Source organism: Myotis lucifugus, unplaced genomic scaffold (assembly GCF_000147115.1).
Source record: "Myotis lucifugus unplaced genomic scaffold, Myoluc2.0 scaffold_0, whole genome shotgun sequence".
In the NCBI taxonomy this organism is placed as follows: Eukaryota; Metazoa; Chordata; class Mammalia; order Chiroptera; family Vespertilionidae; genus Myotis; species Myotis lucifugus.
This window is the reverse complement of record NW_005871048.1, coordinates 41,300,569-41,317,228: the sequence shown is the minus strand read 5'-3', so window position 1 is coordinate 41,317,228 and position 16,660 is coordinate 41,300,569. Positions and strand designations below refer to the sequence as shown.

The 16,660-nt window shown below is 43.3% G+C and overlaps 1 pseudogene; it reads left to right on the top strand.

Moving 5' to 3' along the window:
* The window catches only part of LOC111825551, a 56,722-nt pseudogene extending 49,807 nt beyond the window's left edge, over positions 1-6,915 (top strand).
* Positions 6,916-16,660: the final 9,745 nt, after the last annotated feature.

Genomic DNA, 16,660 nt, shown 5'->3' with positions numbered 1-16,660 from the left:
TCAATGCACTTTCTTCACCTCTCTGGATGTAGAATTTCCACTCAGCCAGCTTTCCCACAGTTCTGGGTGGTAGTTGTTCTGCTGTTTAGTTGTAATTTTGATGTGGTTGTGAGAGGCAGCAAGTATAGGTGATTACCTATGCCGCCATCTTGGTTTCTCTCCATAAAAGTGTTCTTGCTGATTGGATGAGATCTCTCCTTGCTCTGACCTCTCATGCACTTAAAAAAAAGGGAGACATAATTGACATATAGCTCTGTATTAGTTTTAAGTGTACTCTCATGCACTTAAAAATTTGCCTATTCTAGGCAACTCATATAAGTGGAATCAAACAATATTTGATCTTTAGTGTCTGGTTTATTTCACTTAGCATAATGTCCTCAAGGTTCATCCATGTTGTAGCATATATCAGAATGTCTTTAGTTTACATTAAGTTTCACTCTTTGTGATGTACAGTTCTATGGGTTTTGGCAAATGCACAATGTCATTTTTCTACAATTACAGTATTGTACAGAACAGTTTCACAACCTTAAAAATTTCCTGTGCTCCACCTATTTATTCCCCTCTTACAGAACCCCTGGCAACCACTGATTTTTTTAAAATATATATTTTATTGATTTTTTACAGAGAGGAAGGGAGAGGGCTAGAGGGCTAGAAACATTGATGAGAGAGAAACACCGATCAGCTGCCTCCTGCACACTCCCTCCTGGGGATGTGCCCGAAACCAAGGTACATGCCCCTGACCAAAATTGAACCCGGGACCCTTCAGTCCACAGGCCGACGCTCTATCCACTGAGCCAAACCGGCCAAGGCAACCACTGATTTTTTTATTGACTATAGGTTTGCCTTATCCAGAATGTAATAGAGTTGGAATCATGTAGTATGAAGCCTTTTCAGATTGCCTCCTGGCACTTAGCAGTATGCATTCAAGGTTCTTCCATGTTTTTTTGTTTTGTTGACTTGATAGCTCATTTTTTAATTGCTGAATAATATTTCATTTTAAGGATAGTACAGTTTGTTTATCCATTCATCCTATAGAGGACATCTTGGTTCTTCTAGTTTTTTACAATTTCTCCTGCACTTTTAACCTATTATCATACTGAAAATATTTTGCCTTCTATTAAAGTTTTTAATGTACAAGTTTCATCAGTCCCTACCTCCTCAATTCTATTAGACGATACATTTGTGACGGCAGAGCCTAATGTCTTTCTCACATGGTTAGGCGTAGGGAGTGACAAAAGCACCTTACCCATAATCGGAACTCAGCAAATGCTGTTCCAAGTGAATACGTTTTTAGATTTCTCACCCTGCTAGAGAACCTGGGGCCTTCAGGGCAGCGTTTTCAGGCTCGTGGGAGTTGCAGGCCTGGTTAAGGCAGCTTGTCATAGCATCAGTAAGACTTGTCATCATCTGTTCTTCAGGGGCAACCATGTTAGCTCTGCTAAGGTTGAGATAAGACATTTTTCATACCAAAGAAATGATCAAGTTCAGCTTTTGGTTGAGTCTCCTGCTCTGATATTTGCGGGGCTGGCCTGGTAGTCATGAGAGGTGCTTGAAGTAAGAAATATGGGTTCTGTGGAGCTGGGGCTTATGCAAGAAGCCCATGCTTGCCTGTGGGGACCCAGAGCAAGAGTGCAAATGGGCACTCCCTTCTTGCATCCTCCCTGGTTCCATCTAGCACAGCCGTGGGCAAACTACGGCCCGCGGGCCGGATCTGGCCCGTTTGAAATGAATAAAACTAAAAAAAAAAAGACCGTACCCTTTTATGTAATGATGTTTACTTTGAATTTATATTAGTTCACACAAACACTCCATCCATGCTTTTGTTCTGGCCCTCCGGTCCAGTTTAAGAACCCATTGTGGCCCTGGAGTCAAAAAGTTTGCCCAGCCCTGATAGCACCATGAGGGGCATTGCAAACATAGTCGAGGATATCCGAGTCTGAACGTGGAAATGCTCTGGCCACAAAGAGCCTCCCCTGGGTCACCAAGCCTATGGGTATGCACATGAGTAGCAGTGAAGTTTGTCCATAGAAGGACAGATCCAGGAAAGGGCCGATAGAGTTATGGCAGTGGGCCCCAGCGATTGGGGCAGGGAATCCTGCACACCTCAGGGTATGGGCTGGAAGGGGAGGCATGAGGCCTTTGTGGGCACATCCCCTTAGCTCCATAAACTCCTCCTCCAGGTGAAGGGCCAGGCCAGGGCCTTCCAAAGGGGAGGGTCTAGGGCAGGGATGGGGAATGTCCAGCCCTGGAGCCATATAAAGCCCGAGAAATCATTTGGCCCTGCCAAAGCATTAGGGGTGAGTTAATTAAATGTTTGACCAAATATAGCAGGCTAATTTTTAAGTTGATAATTTTGTCTGGCCTGTGAATGATGTTATAAATATCCAAATGGCCCTTGGCAGAAGAAAGGTTCCCCACCCTTGGTCTAGGACAAAGGTCGATTGCCCAGGTCTAGGTGAATACTAAAATAGACTTAACTGCGATGCTCAGGCCAAAAAACAGGCCACACTCAGGACAATACATAGTGGATCAGAAATTAATGTACTACGTGGAAAAAATCTGTAGCTTTGTGTTATTATCATTATTACATTTTCATCACAAATGTCACCTGCAACGTGAGTGGGCAGCAGGGGTAGGGTGGGTGCAGTGATGTGCTGGAGGAGCTCATCAGAGACAGTTGTTAAATATCCAGGAATCTTGTGGCCAGATGTTTAACTATCATTCTGTTTAGCTACTATTAGAAATTAAATTATATGAGCTTGCAATTAAATAACATTTATTAAAACAGAGATAATTAACATACAAAACATTACTTCCTAATTATTTTACTATTACCTGTGTTCTTGGAGTTATTTCCATGCACTGTGTCTGCATGGTAGAAATACTGTATCATGATCTTATTACTGGTACACATCTCTTCCCAACTCCACATTCGGTAATATCACATTGGTACCTTGGAATTGACCACAGTACAAATACATGCACCACAGAAATTGGCAAACACCACAAATCAGGATCCCTTACTCTGTTGCCCTCCTTCAGGCCCAGGCAGAGCCCTGTGCATCATTCTTAACCTCTGTTCTTGGCTCTTCCGAGCCACGTGCTTGGCTCCCAGGTCTGTCTCTAGGCCTGGTTTCTGCCCCAGCCCCACCCTTGTCCTTCTCCAGTGGGAGGACATGTGCACAGTTCAATACCTTGCCAAGGTCAGAGTCACTGGTTTCTGCACAGACCCTGGGGTAAACCTTTTCCTGCCATTTCTGTTGACGAAAGAGGATCCTGAAACTACAGGATGAGCTGTTATAAAATGTGCTTCCTTTCAGCTGTTTATCCATAGGAATCAGGATGTCCTTGATACCAAGCAGAGGAAGAGGAGGGCAGGAGGGGTGGTTGAGGGAGAAGAAGCTCAACAGCTGAGTCAGGTAGAAGCTGCCGTCATCACCCACAAGCCGCTGCACCTAGACTCGGATTTGACACACACTACACTCAGGTCTGTGTAGCAGGGATAATAGCTTAGATTCTCCCTTATGGTGTTTCTTTTTCTGCATTCTCTCTGCCGTTGTGGCCCCAGGAAAAGGTGGAGATGAAGGCCGCTGCAGGAAGGAGGTCTCTGCCAGGCTGGTGGGGGGAAGCCTGCCCACCTGCCATCTTTGGGAGTGGGGAAGGCACAGGAGGAAGGGGAAGGTGAGGAACAGACACACGGACACCTCTGTGACAAAACCCGGGGGGAAAGTGGCATCGTAGGGGGTTGATGGATCAAAATCACGAGGGCAACAGGGATGGCTATTAGGGCCGGGAAATGCCGTGGTCACCACGTTCTGTCTGTCTGGGGGAGGAAGGGACCAAGACCCAATCTTCTAATTCCTGATCCAGAGCTCTTTGTGACAGTTCTCGGCTTTGCTTTTCTTCCTTACTTTTTCAAAGCTGTGTAATCCTAAAATATGAAAGAGATCAAAGTGAGGCTGCCTCCGGTATGATGGAGTGGGAGCCAGAGCCCCACCCTACCTCACAGCTTCCGAGTCTTTCCCCAGACCCCCGCTCCTCAGGGCACAGCTTGAAAATCACAGCAGTGAGATGTGCTGCCTCTCAGATCCCATACCTTGACCTTGTTTCCATAAATAAAACAGGAACGTTACCATGGCAACCCGACTGTCTGTTTAAATTGCCCGTATAGATCAGATTAGCCAGGATTGACTGTGCCTCCTGAATGCAGAATTCCTTTCCTTTTATAATAAAAGTTTGAACAAATTATAGAATAAACCACTGGGAAACAAGGTCTGAGTCAACGCAATGAAATTGTTGTCTGCAGCTCCTCTTAGACGCCCGTGGGAGGATGTTTCTCAGTGCAACGCGGTCTCCGAGCCTGTGCTCTCCTGGCCGTCACTGCTCTCTTCCGTGGCCTCTCCTCCGCAGGCTCGTCCTGCTGCCCTGCAGGTCATTAGAAAGGACACTCCCGTCGGTAGCATCTGCTTCCCCTGGCTCGGCTGTCATGTGACGAGATGCTGTCTTTGGAGATGGACAGATTTTAAATGACATTCCCCAAGCGGGCTTGCGGAGACAGCCCTCCGAGCAGATGTAGACACGGGCCTCCCCCAGCGAGGAGCTTATTAAGAGGCATTAGTTAGCCCGGAAACCAGCGCTAGTCTGCTGTTGTTCCCCAGGACACAAGAGCAAGGAATTCCTTCCCCAGCAAAACCTGGAGGAGAAGCTCAAGGAGGGTGGCAATGCTGAATTGGTTTGCCCTTTTTTTTTAAAAAAAATATTTTTATTGGGAGAAATAGAGATAGAAACATCAATGATGAGAGAGAACCACTGATCAGCTGCCTCCTGCATGCCCCACACTGGGGATCGAGCCTGCAACCCAGGCATGTGCTCTGACCGGGAATTGAACTGTGACCTCTTGGTTTACAGGTCGACACTCAACCACTGAGCCACGCTGGCCGGGCCTTGGTTTGCCCTTTTGAGTAGGAAGAGTTGAATATGGCTTTCTCCCATGATCCAAGGATCTACCAGGGGTGGGCAAACTTTTTGACTCGAGGGCCACAATGGGTTCTTAAACTGGACCGGAGGGCCAGAACAAAAGCATGGATGGAGTGTTTGTGTGAACTAATATAAATTCAAAGTAAACATCATTACATAAAAGGGTACGGTCTTTTTTTTTTTTAGTTTTATTCATTTCAAACGGGCCGGATCCGCCCGCGGGCCGTAGTTTGCCCACGGCTGATCTAGACAGAGCTCTATGAGTCCCGGATTATCTTCCAACTGATTGGGTGTCTGAAATTCTGTGTCTTTTGCTTGAAATACAAATACCCCTAGGAAGGGCAGCAATGTAAACAAGTCCCCAAATTCCCATTAGGATGTCAGGCTGTAATTCTTGCTGGGCAGAATGGGGGGGGGGGGTAGTGGGGAAGACGGTTAACAGACACCTATCATGTCCGGGACCTGTTACCATGTTCTCACTTAGCCCAACAATTTAGTGAGGTCTTACTAGTATATCTGTGGCCTTGTGTACTTTCCCTTTCTTCCACAATCTCTCTCCTGTCTTGTCATAGCGTTGTTGTTTTTTTAAACTTGCTATTTAATGTCATTCTAAGTGAAGAAAGATTAACATTTTAAATTGTTAGCATGAATTTACAGTTCATCTTTATATGGTGCAAGCTTAGTTTTAAATGCAAATATAAGAGCATTTAAAGTCCCATATAGAGTCACCAAAACCACACAAATTATATTTCAGAGCTCACACATGCATACAGATCATGTTCTTAGCAGAACAATGGAAACGCTACCCAAAATGAACTTAACCGTTTCCATTCACTTCTTGATATGTGCAGATTCTACCAACACTCTCTACCTTTGGCTTATGGGCGAGTAAGGAGGGTCTGAAAAGAAAAAGAACTATGGACTGATTGGCCTTTTCCCCCTAATATGCCATCATTTTTGGAGTAAATGGTCAGTTAATACAAGGAAGTGACCCAAGAAAGAAAAGTATGTTATAGAGTGCATGGTGGTTTGTGTTCCTTAGAAGGCCATTGCCTTCTTTCTCCATTTGAAGCAAGTTCTGGCTTGAAAGGAGGTGTGGCCTCTTGGGGCTGTCCACGCCTCTGTCATAGATACAACAAGAATAATGTTTTGCCCCTCCCCGCCCTCCACCGCCGCCAGCCGCTGTCCTCTGTCGGTTCTCTCCTTAGTCCACCGCCTCCTTAGCCGCCTGCCCTAGTCTCCAAGTTTGGGACTCGTTGACCAGCTTAGTCAGCGCAGAGAAGCCGGAGTCGGAGCCTCTCCCGAGTGCCTTTCATCTGAGAAGTTCAAGGCACTTTGTAGAACTTCTGCCACAGGCCGCGCTGGGTCTTGCAGCACATTTGTAAGCAATGGCTGGATCCGGAAGACATTGGTGATTGTTGGTGATGGAGCCTGTGGCAAGACTGGCTTGCGCATCGTTTTTAGCAAGGACCAGTTCCCAGCGGTGTACGTACCGACGGTGTTGGAGAACTACGCGGCAGACACTGAAGCGGACGGAAAGCAGGTCGAGTTGGCTTTGTGGGACACGGCTGGGCAGGAGGACGATGATCGCTTGAGGCCGCTCTCCTACCCGGACACGGATGTTATCCTGATGCGTTTCTCCATTGACAGCTCTGATAGTTTAGAAAACATCCCAGAAAAATGGACTCCTGAAGTCAAGCGTTTCTGTCCCAATGTGCCCGTCATCCTGGTCGGGAACAAGAAGGATCTTCGAAATGATGAGCACACAGGCGGGAGCTAGCCAAGACGAAGCAAGAGCCAGTAAAACTGGAAGAAGGCAGAGATATGGCAAACAGGATTGGCACTTTTGGGTACGTGGAGTGTTCAGCAAAGTCCAGGGATGGAGTGAGGGAGGTTTTCGAAACGACCACGAGAGCTGCTCTGCGAGCCAGGTGCTAATTCAAGGAATTCCTTCACTTCTGGCTTCTTTCTAGAAAGAGAAATGGTAACTTTTGTGAGTTAGCCTGTAACTACTTCATAACTGACATGCCTTGCCTGTCATCTGTCCAGCTGCAAGGTACTCTGGTGAGCTACCACTTCAGAGCAGGTTTCATTGTCGTGCCTCTGGAGTGGGCATCCAGTTTTTTCAAAATGTGCACAGCCAGAGAGGCCAGGTTCACCCAGCGGGGGCAAAGTCACAGTTCTGTGGCTTCATGTTAGCTACCTTATAGTTCCTGTGTAATTAGTGCCACTTAATGTATGTTACCAAAAAATAAATATATCTACCCCAAACTAGATGTAGTATTTGTTGTATAATTGGATTTTCTAATACTGATATTTGTCATCCCCACGGAAAGTGTATTGGTTTAAAAAAATAATAATAATAAAAAAAGAATAACGTTTGACCAAATATCTGGACACTGTGGCACATAAAGTTGACACATAAAGTGAACCATCCCCCAAGAACATAAGGTGATAAGGTAAAGAGAAGAGTATGTCTGTGCCCATGTAGCCACATAAACTCTCCAGTCAAGGTTAAATCTCACTGCATGGTGGTAATGGTGGTAGTGGATCCATAGCAGGTGTGGTGTGTGTGTGTGTGTGTGTGTGTGTGTGTGTGTGTGTGTGTGTGTGAGAGAGAGAGAGAGAGAGAGAGAGAGAGAGAGAGGGGATGAGTGTGGAGGAGTATGGTTGCAAAGGACACATTTCTCTAACAGTGTGCTGTTGGTCTGCATTATTTCTCCACTATTGTCTTCCTAGGGACTGGGCGGTTCCTTTGATACAATGTTTGGGAATCTTGAAAGCACAATTGTTAAGACTTGAGGCTGTGGATGCTGGAGCCATGCTGTCAGGATTTGAATTCCGGATTTGCTACCTCCGTCCTAACCCCATGACTGCAGGCAATTCACTTAACTTCCTTTGCCTCAGCATCCTCAACTGTCAGATGGCATGAAAATGGAACCCACTGCAGAGTCCGCTGTGAAGGTTAAACGAATTAAATCCTGTAAATTGCTGGAACAGCCCTTGATGCTTGATAATGGCTTCTTTTCACAGGGCAGAGACTCAAATATGAAAAGTCTTTTTTTAAAGAATTGTTCAATATATCATGAGGTTTGTAAGCAGGAGAGAAAGAGAAATGAATACCACCACAGCTTGTGTTTCAGTGAAATAATAGCCATTAACAGATGGCATTGGAGAAAGAACAATGATCGAATCAGGGGACATGCTCTTCCAAATGCTGGGACAGATTCTTCCTTCGAGTCTCATGAATAAAATCACAGGAGAAGTCTGTGCCCCGGGGTTCAGTGGGGCTGGGTGGCAGCAGCTCTGTGGGGTTGGGGAGGCTCTGTGGATCTTGGGGTTTCTTTCCCGGAGATGGAACTGGCTCACAGGACCAACTTTGGTCTCCCAATTTCTTCTCTGGCTCATAGCTCTGCTTACAGTGGTACTGGCATCTCTGAGGTTGGTAACTTCCTCCTTTTCCAAGTGAACTTGCATGATAAGGGGCATCCTTCAGATTGCATTTTATGTGGCATTCTCAGGTAGGTTGTGGGTGCTGAGATTGGATTTGGGGAATAAAGCAGGAGGCTGGAGTGTGTGTGTGTGTGTGTGTGTGTGTGTGTGTACACATGTATATGAGATGATGGAGTGTTTGGAAGGACAAGTGGATGAGGTGGTATTTATCTGCACTGGGGAACTGGGGAACATCCAGGGGAGTGGACCTCTTTCTGCTTCCCACTCCTTACCACATTTCTGTTTCCTCAATGAGAAGTTCATGAACAGATCCTCCCAGAAAGTTCAGGAAACATTGACTTAGGTCATAGACTGTTATTCCCAATCCTTGTGGTGTTTAACGTAGAGCACAGGTCCCTGCTGGGTGCTTAGGCTGTTTGGAGAATGAGTTCAGTCATTATAGTTACTTTATCAGATGGGAAGAACTCTTGGGCTTTGTCAGGGCCTAAAGGCTGTTAATGATCTCAAAATCCCTACAGTGGATTATCTGTGGTCACCCTGCTCTGCTTCCCCAGCTGTCCGATCCTCTAGCCCAGACAGGCAACAGGGGTTTGCTAGGAGGGGAAACAGAGTTGCAGGGTAAGTATAAGTGGAGGTGCATGTTTGTGTAGGTGTGGGGTGACTTTCCAGAGCTAGAGAATGATGATATGGTCTATGTGTACATACAAGGTCTATGTGTACATATAAGGTCTATGTGTACATACAAGGTCTATGTATACATACAAGGTCTATGTGTACATACAAGGTCTATATGGACATACAAGGTCTATGTGTACATACAAGGTCTATGTATACATACAAGGTCTATGTGTACATACAAGGTCTATGTGTACATACAAGGTCTATGTATACATACAAGGTCTATGTGTACATACAAGGTCTATATGGACATACAAGGTCTATGTGTACATACAAGGTCTATATGGACATACAAGGTCTATGTGTATATACAAGGTCTATGTGTACATACAAGGTCTATATGGACATACAAGGTCTATGTGTATATACAAGGTCTATGTGTACATACAAGGTCTATATGGACATACAAGGTCTATGTGTACATACAAGGTCTATGTATACATACAAGGTCTATGTGTACATACAAGGTCTATGTGTACATACAAGGTCTATGTATACATACAAGGTCTATGTGTACATACAAGGTCTATGTGGACATACAAGGTCTATATGTACATACAAGGTCTATGTGGACATACAACGTCTATGTGTACATACAAGGTCTATGTATATGCAAGGTTATGTGAACATACAAGGTCTATGTGTATATATAAGGTCTATGTGTACATACAAGGTCTATGTGTATATGCAAGGTCTGTGTATATAGGCAAGGTCTATGTGTATATACAAGGTCTATGTGTATATACAAGGTCTATATGTATGTATGAGGTCTATATGTATATATAAGATCTATGTGTACATATAAGGTCTATGTGTATATACGAGGTCTATGTGTATGTACAAGGTGTATATGTATATATACATGGTCTATATGTATATACATGGTCTATGTATATATACACACATATGATCTTTGAATGACTTCTTAAATTTGTCTTTTCTCCTTTTCCTTATTATGAGTAATAGGAATTAATGGTACAATCTCACTACATAAATTTGAGAAGATATTGGAAAAAGGAGAGCTGGAGATGGCAAGATTAATCTTCAGTTTTCACTTTGGAACTTGAAAGGGAGGTGAGAGAAGAGGAGAAAGCAAGAGAAAGACCAACCTCACATCCTCACACTTCTTTTCAGAGGGGAGGTGGGCAGCCCCAGGACTGCAGAGGGTGAGGGCGCCCTGCCTCCCTAACTGAGCAACCCTGGGTGGGCTCTGGGGTGCAACTTAGTCTGAGTGTGCTGCCACCTAGCTCTACGGCTCTACGGGAGAGAGAGTTGGGAATGGAGCTCTGCCCTGACTCCTGTGTCGGCTGGGCCTCCCAGGTGACACACTGCAGCCAGCTTGGGTCGTTTGCATTTTCACAGCCAAAGGGCTGCTCACAAGATGTTCCCTGCAGATATTTAAGTTACTGGATTCCAGAGCATCCCCAGGTCACTCCTGGCCCCTCCTCTTCCATATGATCACTGCAGCCAACTTCACATTTCTTAATTATGAAGAGGACATTGTTGGGACTTTGATGCCTGTGGGAGTTATAGTAATAACAATATCAGAGCCAGCTCTTTTCTTCCTTTCTTCCCTCGCTCTCTCTCTCTGTTCATGCATTCTTTACTCCTTCTTTCACGCTTTTAAAGTATGTCAGTTCCTGGAAGCAAGACAGAGCCCAGTGGCCTGGGCCAGGCTTTGCATCTTTCTTCCAGATGTGGAAGGAGGTTATCTGGAGGGACAAGCTTGTTGTGTTAAAGTAATGTAATTGTCAGATACATCCTATGTATAGTTCTCTATTGCTGCTACAACAAATTACCACAAATGTAGTGGTTTAGAATAACACCCACTTATTGTCTCAGTTCTCTAGGTCAGACATCCAGGTACAGAATGACTCAGTGAGTCTCTGCTTAGATTCTTGCAGGTATTGGCAGGGCTGTGTTCCTTTCTGGAAGCTCTGGGAATAAATCTGTTTCCAAGCTCATTCAGGTTGTTGGCTTAATTCGGTTCCTTGTGGCTGTTGGACTGAGGTCCCTGTTTCCTTGGTGGCTGTCAGCGAGGGGCTGGTCTTGTGCTCTTAAAGGCTGCCCATTTTCCATCTCATGCTTTCTATGTGGCCCCCTCTCATGCTTTAAATCTCCAACTGTTCCTTTTTACAGCATCTCGCCAACCTCTAGCCAGAGTAAGTTTTCTGCTTTTAAGGGTTCACATGATTAGAGTGGGCCAACCTGGATAATCCAGGATAATCTATCTTAATTTCACCTTCAAAGTCCCTTTTGTAACCAATATAACATATTCACAGGTTCCAGGGATTAGGGCGTGGACATCTTGGGAGGGGGCATTATTTGGCCTACCACACACTATAAATACTTCATCGATTCTCTTGGCTGCCCAAGAGTAAGAAACTATTGCAGCCTTTGTCAGGGAGCTCTGCCTAACATTTCCACTAGATGGGCCAGGGCTGAACAGAGAAAGTGAAGGAACCTGAAGCAGACACAGGGGTGAACGTAAGGCACTTCCATCCTGCAAAGGGAAGCAAAGTCCTCTTCCGAAGCTCAGGACTTCTGAACTGGACAGGCTCATGGAGACCAGGACCTGCCTCCTCCCTCAATTTGAGGCCACAGAGGCCCAGAGAGGTGACATGACCAAGCTCAGGAGCCACACCAGAGCCGAAGAATTCTGAAAGCAAATGCTATAAAGCCTGACAGAGGCTTTCCAGAACGTGGACATCTCTCAGATCTTGGCTTTTGTGCACTTAGCATGCAAAGGCGGTGGCTCAACAAGGCTACACAGCCTTGAAGAAATAAGTGACTGTGGCTTCTTAGCTCTAGAAAACTTAAATCCATAACATTATGGCTCAGGGAATATATGAATATGATTGTGGGCTCTCTACACCCTGAGGATAGTTGGTCATGATGGCCAGCAAGACACACCCCACCTTATTCTTACAATTCTTAAAATTCTACAAATCCTGGGTGCCCTGGTGGCCAGATTCCATTGTGCCTCCTTGGCACAGTCAGGACCTCTCTCTCTCAGGCTGATGAGAAGACACTGCCGCTGTGTGAACTGTTCTGGCACCTCTGGGGGAGAAACCTGGCGAGGAATTCCTTCTCTGCTTATTCCGCTCTGAGGGAAGGCAGATGTCCCACAGGCCAGGGCTGTGTTTCAGATCAGCAGGCAGCAGCTGGTTCTGTGAAAAGAGGGCTGGTTGTTCAGGGGCTTCATTCTCTCGCCTCCTCCGCTCACCCCAGGCTCCTCTTTATCTGTGTCTGGAGACATCCAGCTCCAGGGGTTTACATAAGGCAGAGCAAAGTGCTCTCCGCTAAGAATATATCCACCCCCTTCCCTGGGCGATGTGCCTGGGAGGTGAGTAAAGTGACTCACTGCATTTCTGACTATGAAAAGACAAATATCTGAAAAAACTGCTGGATTAATGACAGGGAAGAATTGGTATTTTTAGCACATGAGGGCAGAGTTAGCTACTGTAAAGTCCTGGCGGATGGGAGCGTGAATGTTTTAGACGATGCATTTAGCGGCAGGGGGTTCTCAAGTGGCAAGTGAGGCCCAGAGAGCGTAAAGGCGCTGCAGTAGGAAAGTGTCCTGTGATGATCTTAACAGCAGAGCAGGCTGGCTGGGGAATGTCTGCTTTTCTCACAACCAAAAGCTCCCTTTGGTTCCCGGGTCACATCTTTGCTGATGCCAGTGAAGTGCTGATGGGCAGTCTGGCACTCTGCCTGGGTAGAAAGAAGCACTGGGCTGCGGGTGAGCTGTGTGTGTGTGTGTGTGTGTGTGTGTGTGTGTGTGTGTGCACCCAGAGCACCCAGAGTCTCCCAGGGGGGTCCTCAGCCCCCTGTTGCCATCCTGCTCTTGGGAGAAAGCTGGTCTATTCCCCAGAGCTCATTCCAAGGTCCCTGGTAGGCATGGGCACTATTGGTTTGGAGATTTCTGTAGGCAGAGCTGCTGCTACTATTGCTTCTAGAGCAGCGGTTCTCAACCTGGGGGTCTCCACCCCTTTGGGGGTCGAACGACCCTTTCACAGGGGTCGCCGAAGACCATTGGAAAACACATATATAATTACATATTGTTTTTGTGATTAATCACTATGCTTTAATTATGTTCAGTTCGTAACAATGAAAATACATCCTGCATATCAGATATTTACATTATGATTCATAACAGTAGCAAAATTACAGTTATGAAGTAGCAACGAAAATAATTTTATGGTTGGGGGTCACCACAACATGAGGAACTGTATCAAAGGGTCGCGGCATTAGGAAGGTTGCGAACCACTGTTCTAGAGCAACCCCAACCATTGCCCAGGGGTTCCTCCTGCCTATTAATTGGAGACATGGGTCCAGAGAGAACGTGGGAGGTGTTCACAAAATGGCCAGTGTCTATCACTGACGGCTTGATGTGCAATTTGAGCAATTTGTTTCTAGGGAGAAGCACTGCTCATTTTATATTTAATAGCCATTCTTCTCCCTTCTTTCCTGCTGGTGGAAGCAACCTCTTCAATAACAAGGCTTATTCATTCTCAGGTAACGAACATGGCAGTGGGGAAAAATGACTTTGGAGCCAGATTGCCAAAGTGTGAATCTCAACTCCACCAGTTGCTGTGACCTTCTTTGACTTCTTTGTGCCTAAGATTTTTCATCTGTAAAATAGGTATAATAATGCTACCTTTCTAACATGTGGCTTTGAAGAGTAAATTAATTAATGCAGGAAAAGTGCTTATGATAGTACCTGGTGCATAGGAAGTGCTCAGGGAAGGTTAGTACTATTATGTCCTAGTGTCTCCTGAAGCTTGGGTGTGGGCATATTATACATCACTGGTCAATTGGACCTGAGGGGAAGTTGACTGGGGACTTCCGGGCAACACACAGGAAGCCATGCCATTGTCCATTTTGGCTTCTCATGGTCAGGTCTCCCTGTGATGCCTGGAATTGCAGAAACAGTACTAGCCCAGGGACAGTCTGACTTTGGATATTGTGTTATTTGAGATAAAAAAATTGTCTCATTGCTTAAGGCTTCTAGCACTTACAGTTAAAAACATCCTATTGTTTAACAATTAAACAATAACACATCCCTATAGTAAAAAGATAAAAAATTATGAAAAGCTTCCAGTGACACATCTCCTTCCCACATGGGTCCGTCATGTGCCCAGTTCTCAGGCCTCACCGCTTTCAGTCTTTATTCACCCTTCCAGAGATTTCAAAAATGAACCTAATAGTAATACAAATATATTGTTTCCCCTCTTTGTAATATAAATTTTCATATGCTATATGCATCATTCAGTACCTTGTTCTTTTAACTTAATATGTTTTAGAGAATTTTCCTATCAATATGTAAAGAGCTTTCTTATTTCTTTTTACAGTTGCAGAATACTTCATTGAATTTATTTAACTAGTCCCCCACTGATACATATCCAGGTTCTCTCCAGTCTTTCACTGCTGACTGCAGTGCTGCAACAAATAAACTTGATCTTGGCCATTTTGTAGGTATGCACATCTATCTGTAGAGTACCCTCCCCAGGGTGGAGTTGCTGAGTCTAAGAGCACATACATTTGGAATTTTGATAGCGATTGCTAAATTTCCTCCATCTGGGTTGTAAAAATGTATACTCCCACCAGCAATGTGCAACAGTGCCTGTTTCCCATAGCCTTGGCAACAGAACGTGTGATCAAATTTTGGATTTTTGCCAATTTTATGGTGAAAAATTATATCTTGGGAAATTTTAATTTGCATGTTTCTTCCTATGTGTGAAATTGAGCATTTAGAAATAGATTTAAGAATAATTTACATATTCTTTGAATTGTCTGTTTATATTTTCCATTTTTCTAATGGGTTATTGACCATTTTTCTTATCAATCTCAACAGCTTTGTATTAGTAGAAAGATTTTTCTAGCTCTATAATGAGTTGTAACTATGTTTCCCAGTTTGTCATTTTTTTTTAAATGGTGGGGTTTATTTTTGTCAGGCAGAGGTTTAAATTTTTTTTATATTGTTGAATTTATTAATATTTTTTGTATGGTTTCTGGATTTGGGGTCATAGTTTAAAAGCCCTCCACACTGTGGTTATGAAAAATTATCTCATTTATTCATTTACTATCTTTATTGATTTATATTTTATATTTAAAGATCTGATGCATTTGGAATATATCATGGAACACAGAGTGGTATATGAATCCAACATTAATATTTCCAGAGAGCTACCTAGCTGCCCCACCATTATTCATAGTTCAGTTTTCACCATTGATTTGGTATTTGTGTATTTTTCTGGACTTGATTTTCTATTCTACTGGTTCATATATTCATGTGCCAGTACTATGTTGCTTTAATAACTGAACTTTGGAGAATATCTTTATATCTGCCAATCTACCTATTTTGATTTCCTTATCAGAGTTTCCTTTGCAAATCTTTTTTGCTTATTTCCTAATATGAACTTTAGAATTCTTTGTTTAGCTACCCCTCCCCATTTTTAGCTTTATTGAGATTATGCTCAATTTAAAAATTAAATTAGAAAGATCAGCAAACTCTTGATATAAGTGTATAATCACATTGAGTCAGCTTGTTTAAAAATATGGTATGCTTTCTTATTTATGTGTTCTAATGTGTCCTTCTGAAATGTTTTAAAGATTATTTTAATATATACTTGTACTTTTATTGTTGAATTTATTCATAAGAAAATTATCTTTTTGTTGTAGTTCTTATTAATATAAATAGAATATTTCCATATTATAATCTTCTAGCTTCTAACTATTGACTATCTTATAGTTTTGTACTCCACAATATTACTGACCTTTCTTACTGTTTTTGTAGTCTTTGAAAAATTGAGTTCCTGGGGGTTTTCAAGTAAACAATAATATCTCTGCCTCTCAGTTTTTATGCCTTAAATTAGTAAAGCAGTATGATCAATAAACTGACCTAACTGCCAGTAAAAATTGATAAAGACAAAAAAAGAACTGGACAAATCCACAATTATAGTGGGTGTTTTTAGCACATCTTTCTCGGTCACTGATAGAAGAATCACACACAAAAATTAGTAAGCAATAAACTGACCTGACATGTATGGAACCCAGTACCCAATAACTCTACCATGTACATTCTTTTCAAGTGTGCATGAAACATTTACCAAAATTGATGAATAATAAATCAAATCTCAATAAACCTCAAGGGACTGACGTAATCTCAAGTATGTTCTCTTACCATAATGAAACTGAGCTAGAAACAAAAAATAAAAAGATAACTAGAGACTCCCTAAATATCTGGATTGGAGATTAAGCTATATACTTCTAAATAACCCATAGTTAAAAGAAGAAATTAGCAATGAAAATAAGGAAATATTTTTACCTAAATGATAATGAAAATATGACATATTAAAACATGTAATGTGGTTAAAATGTGCTTCAGGAGCCATTTATGGCATTAAATATATATTTGGAAAGAAGAGAGGCTGAGAAATCAATCATCTCAATTTATATTTTTTTAAAAATTCAATCTATCTTAATAAGTAGGAAAAAATAGCAAGTTAAACCTAAGGAATGCATAAGGAAGAATATGTAAAAGTTAAAA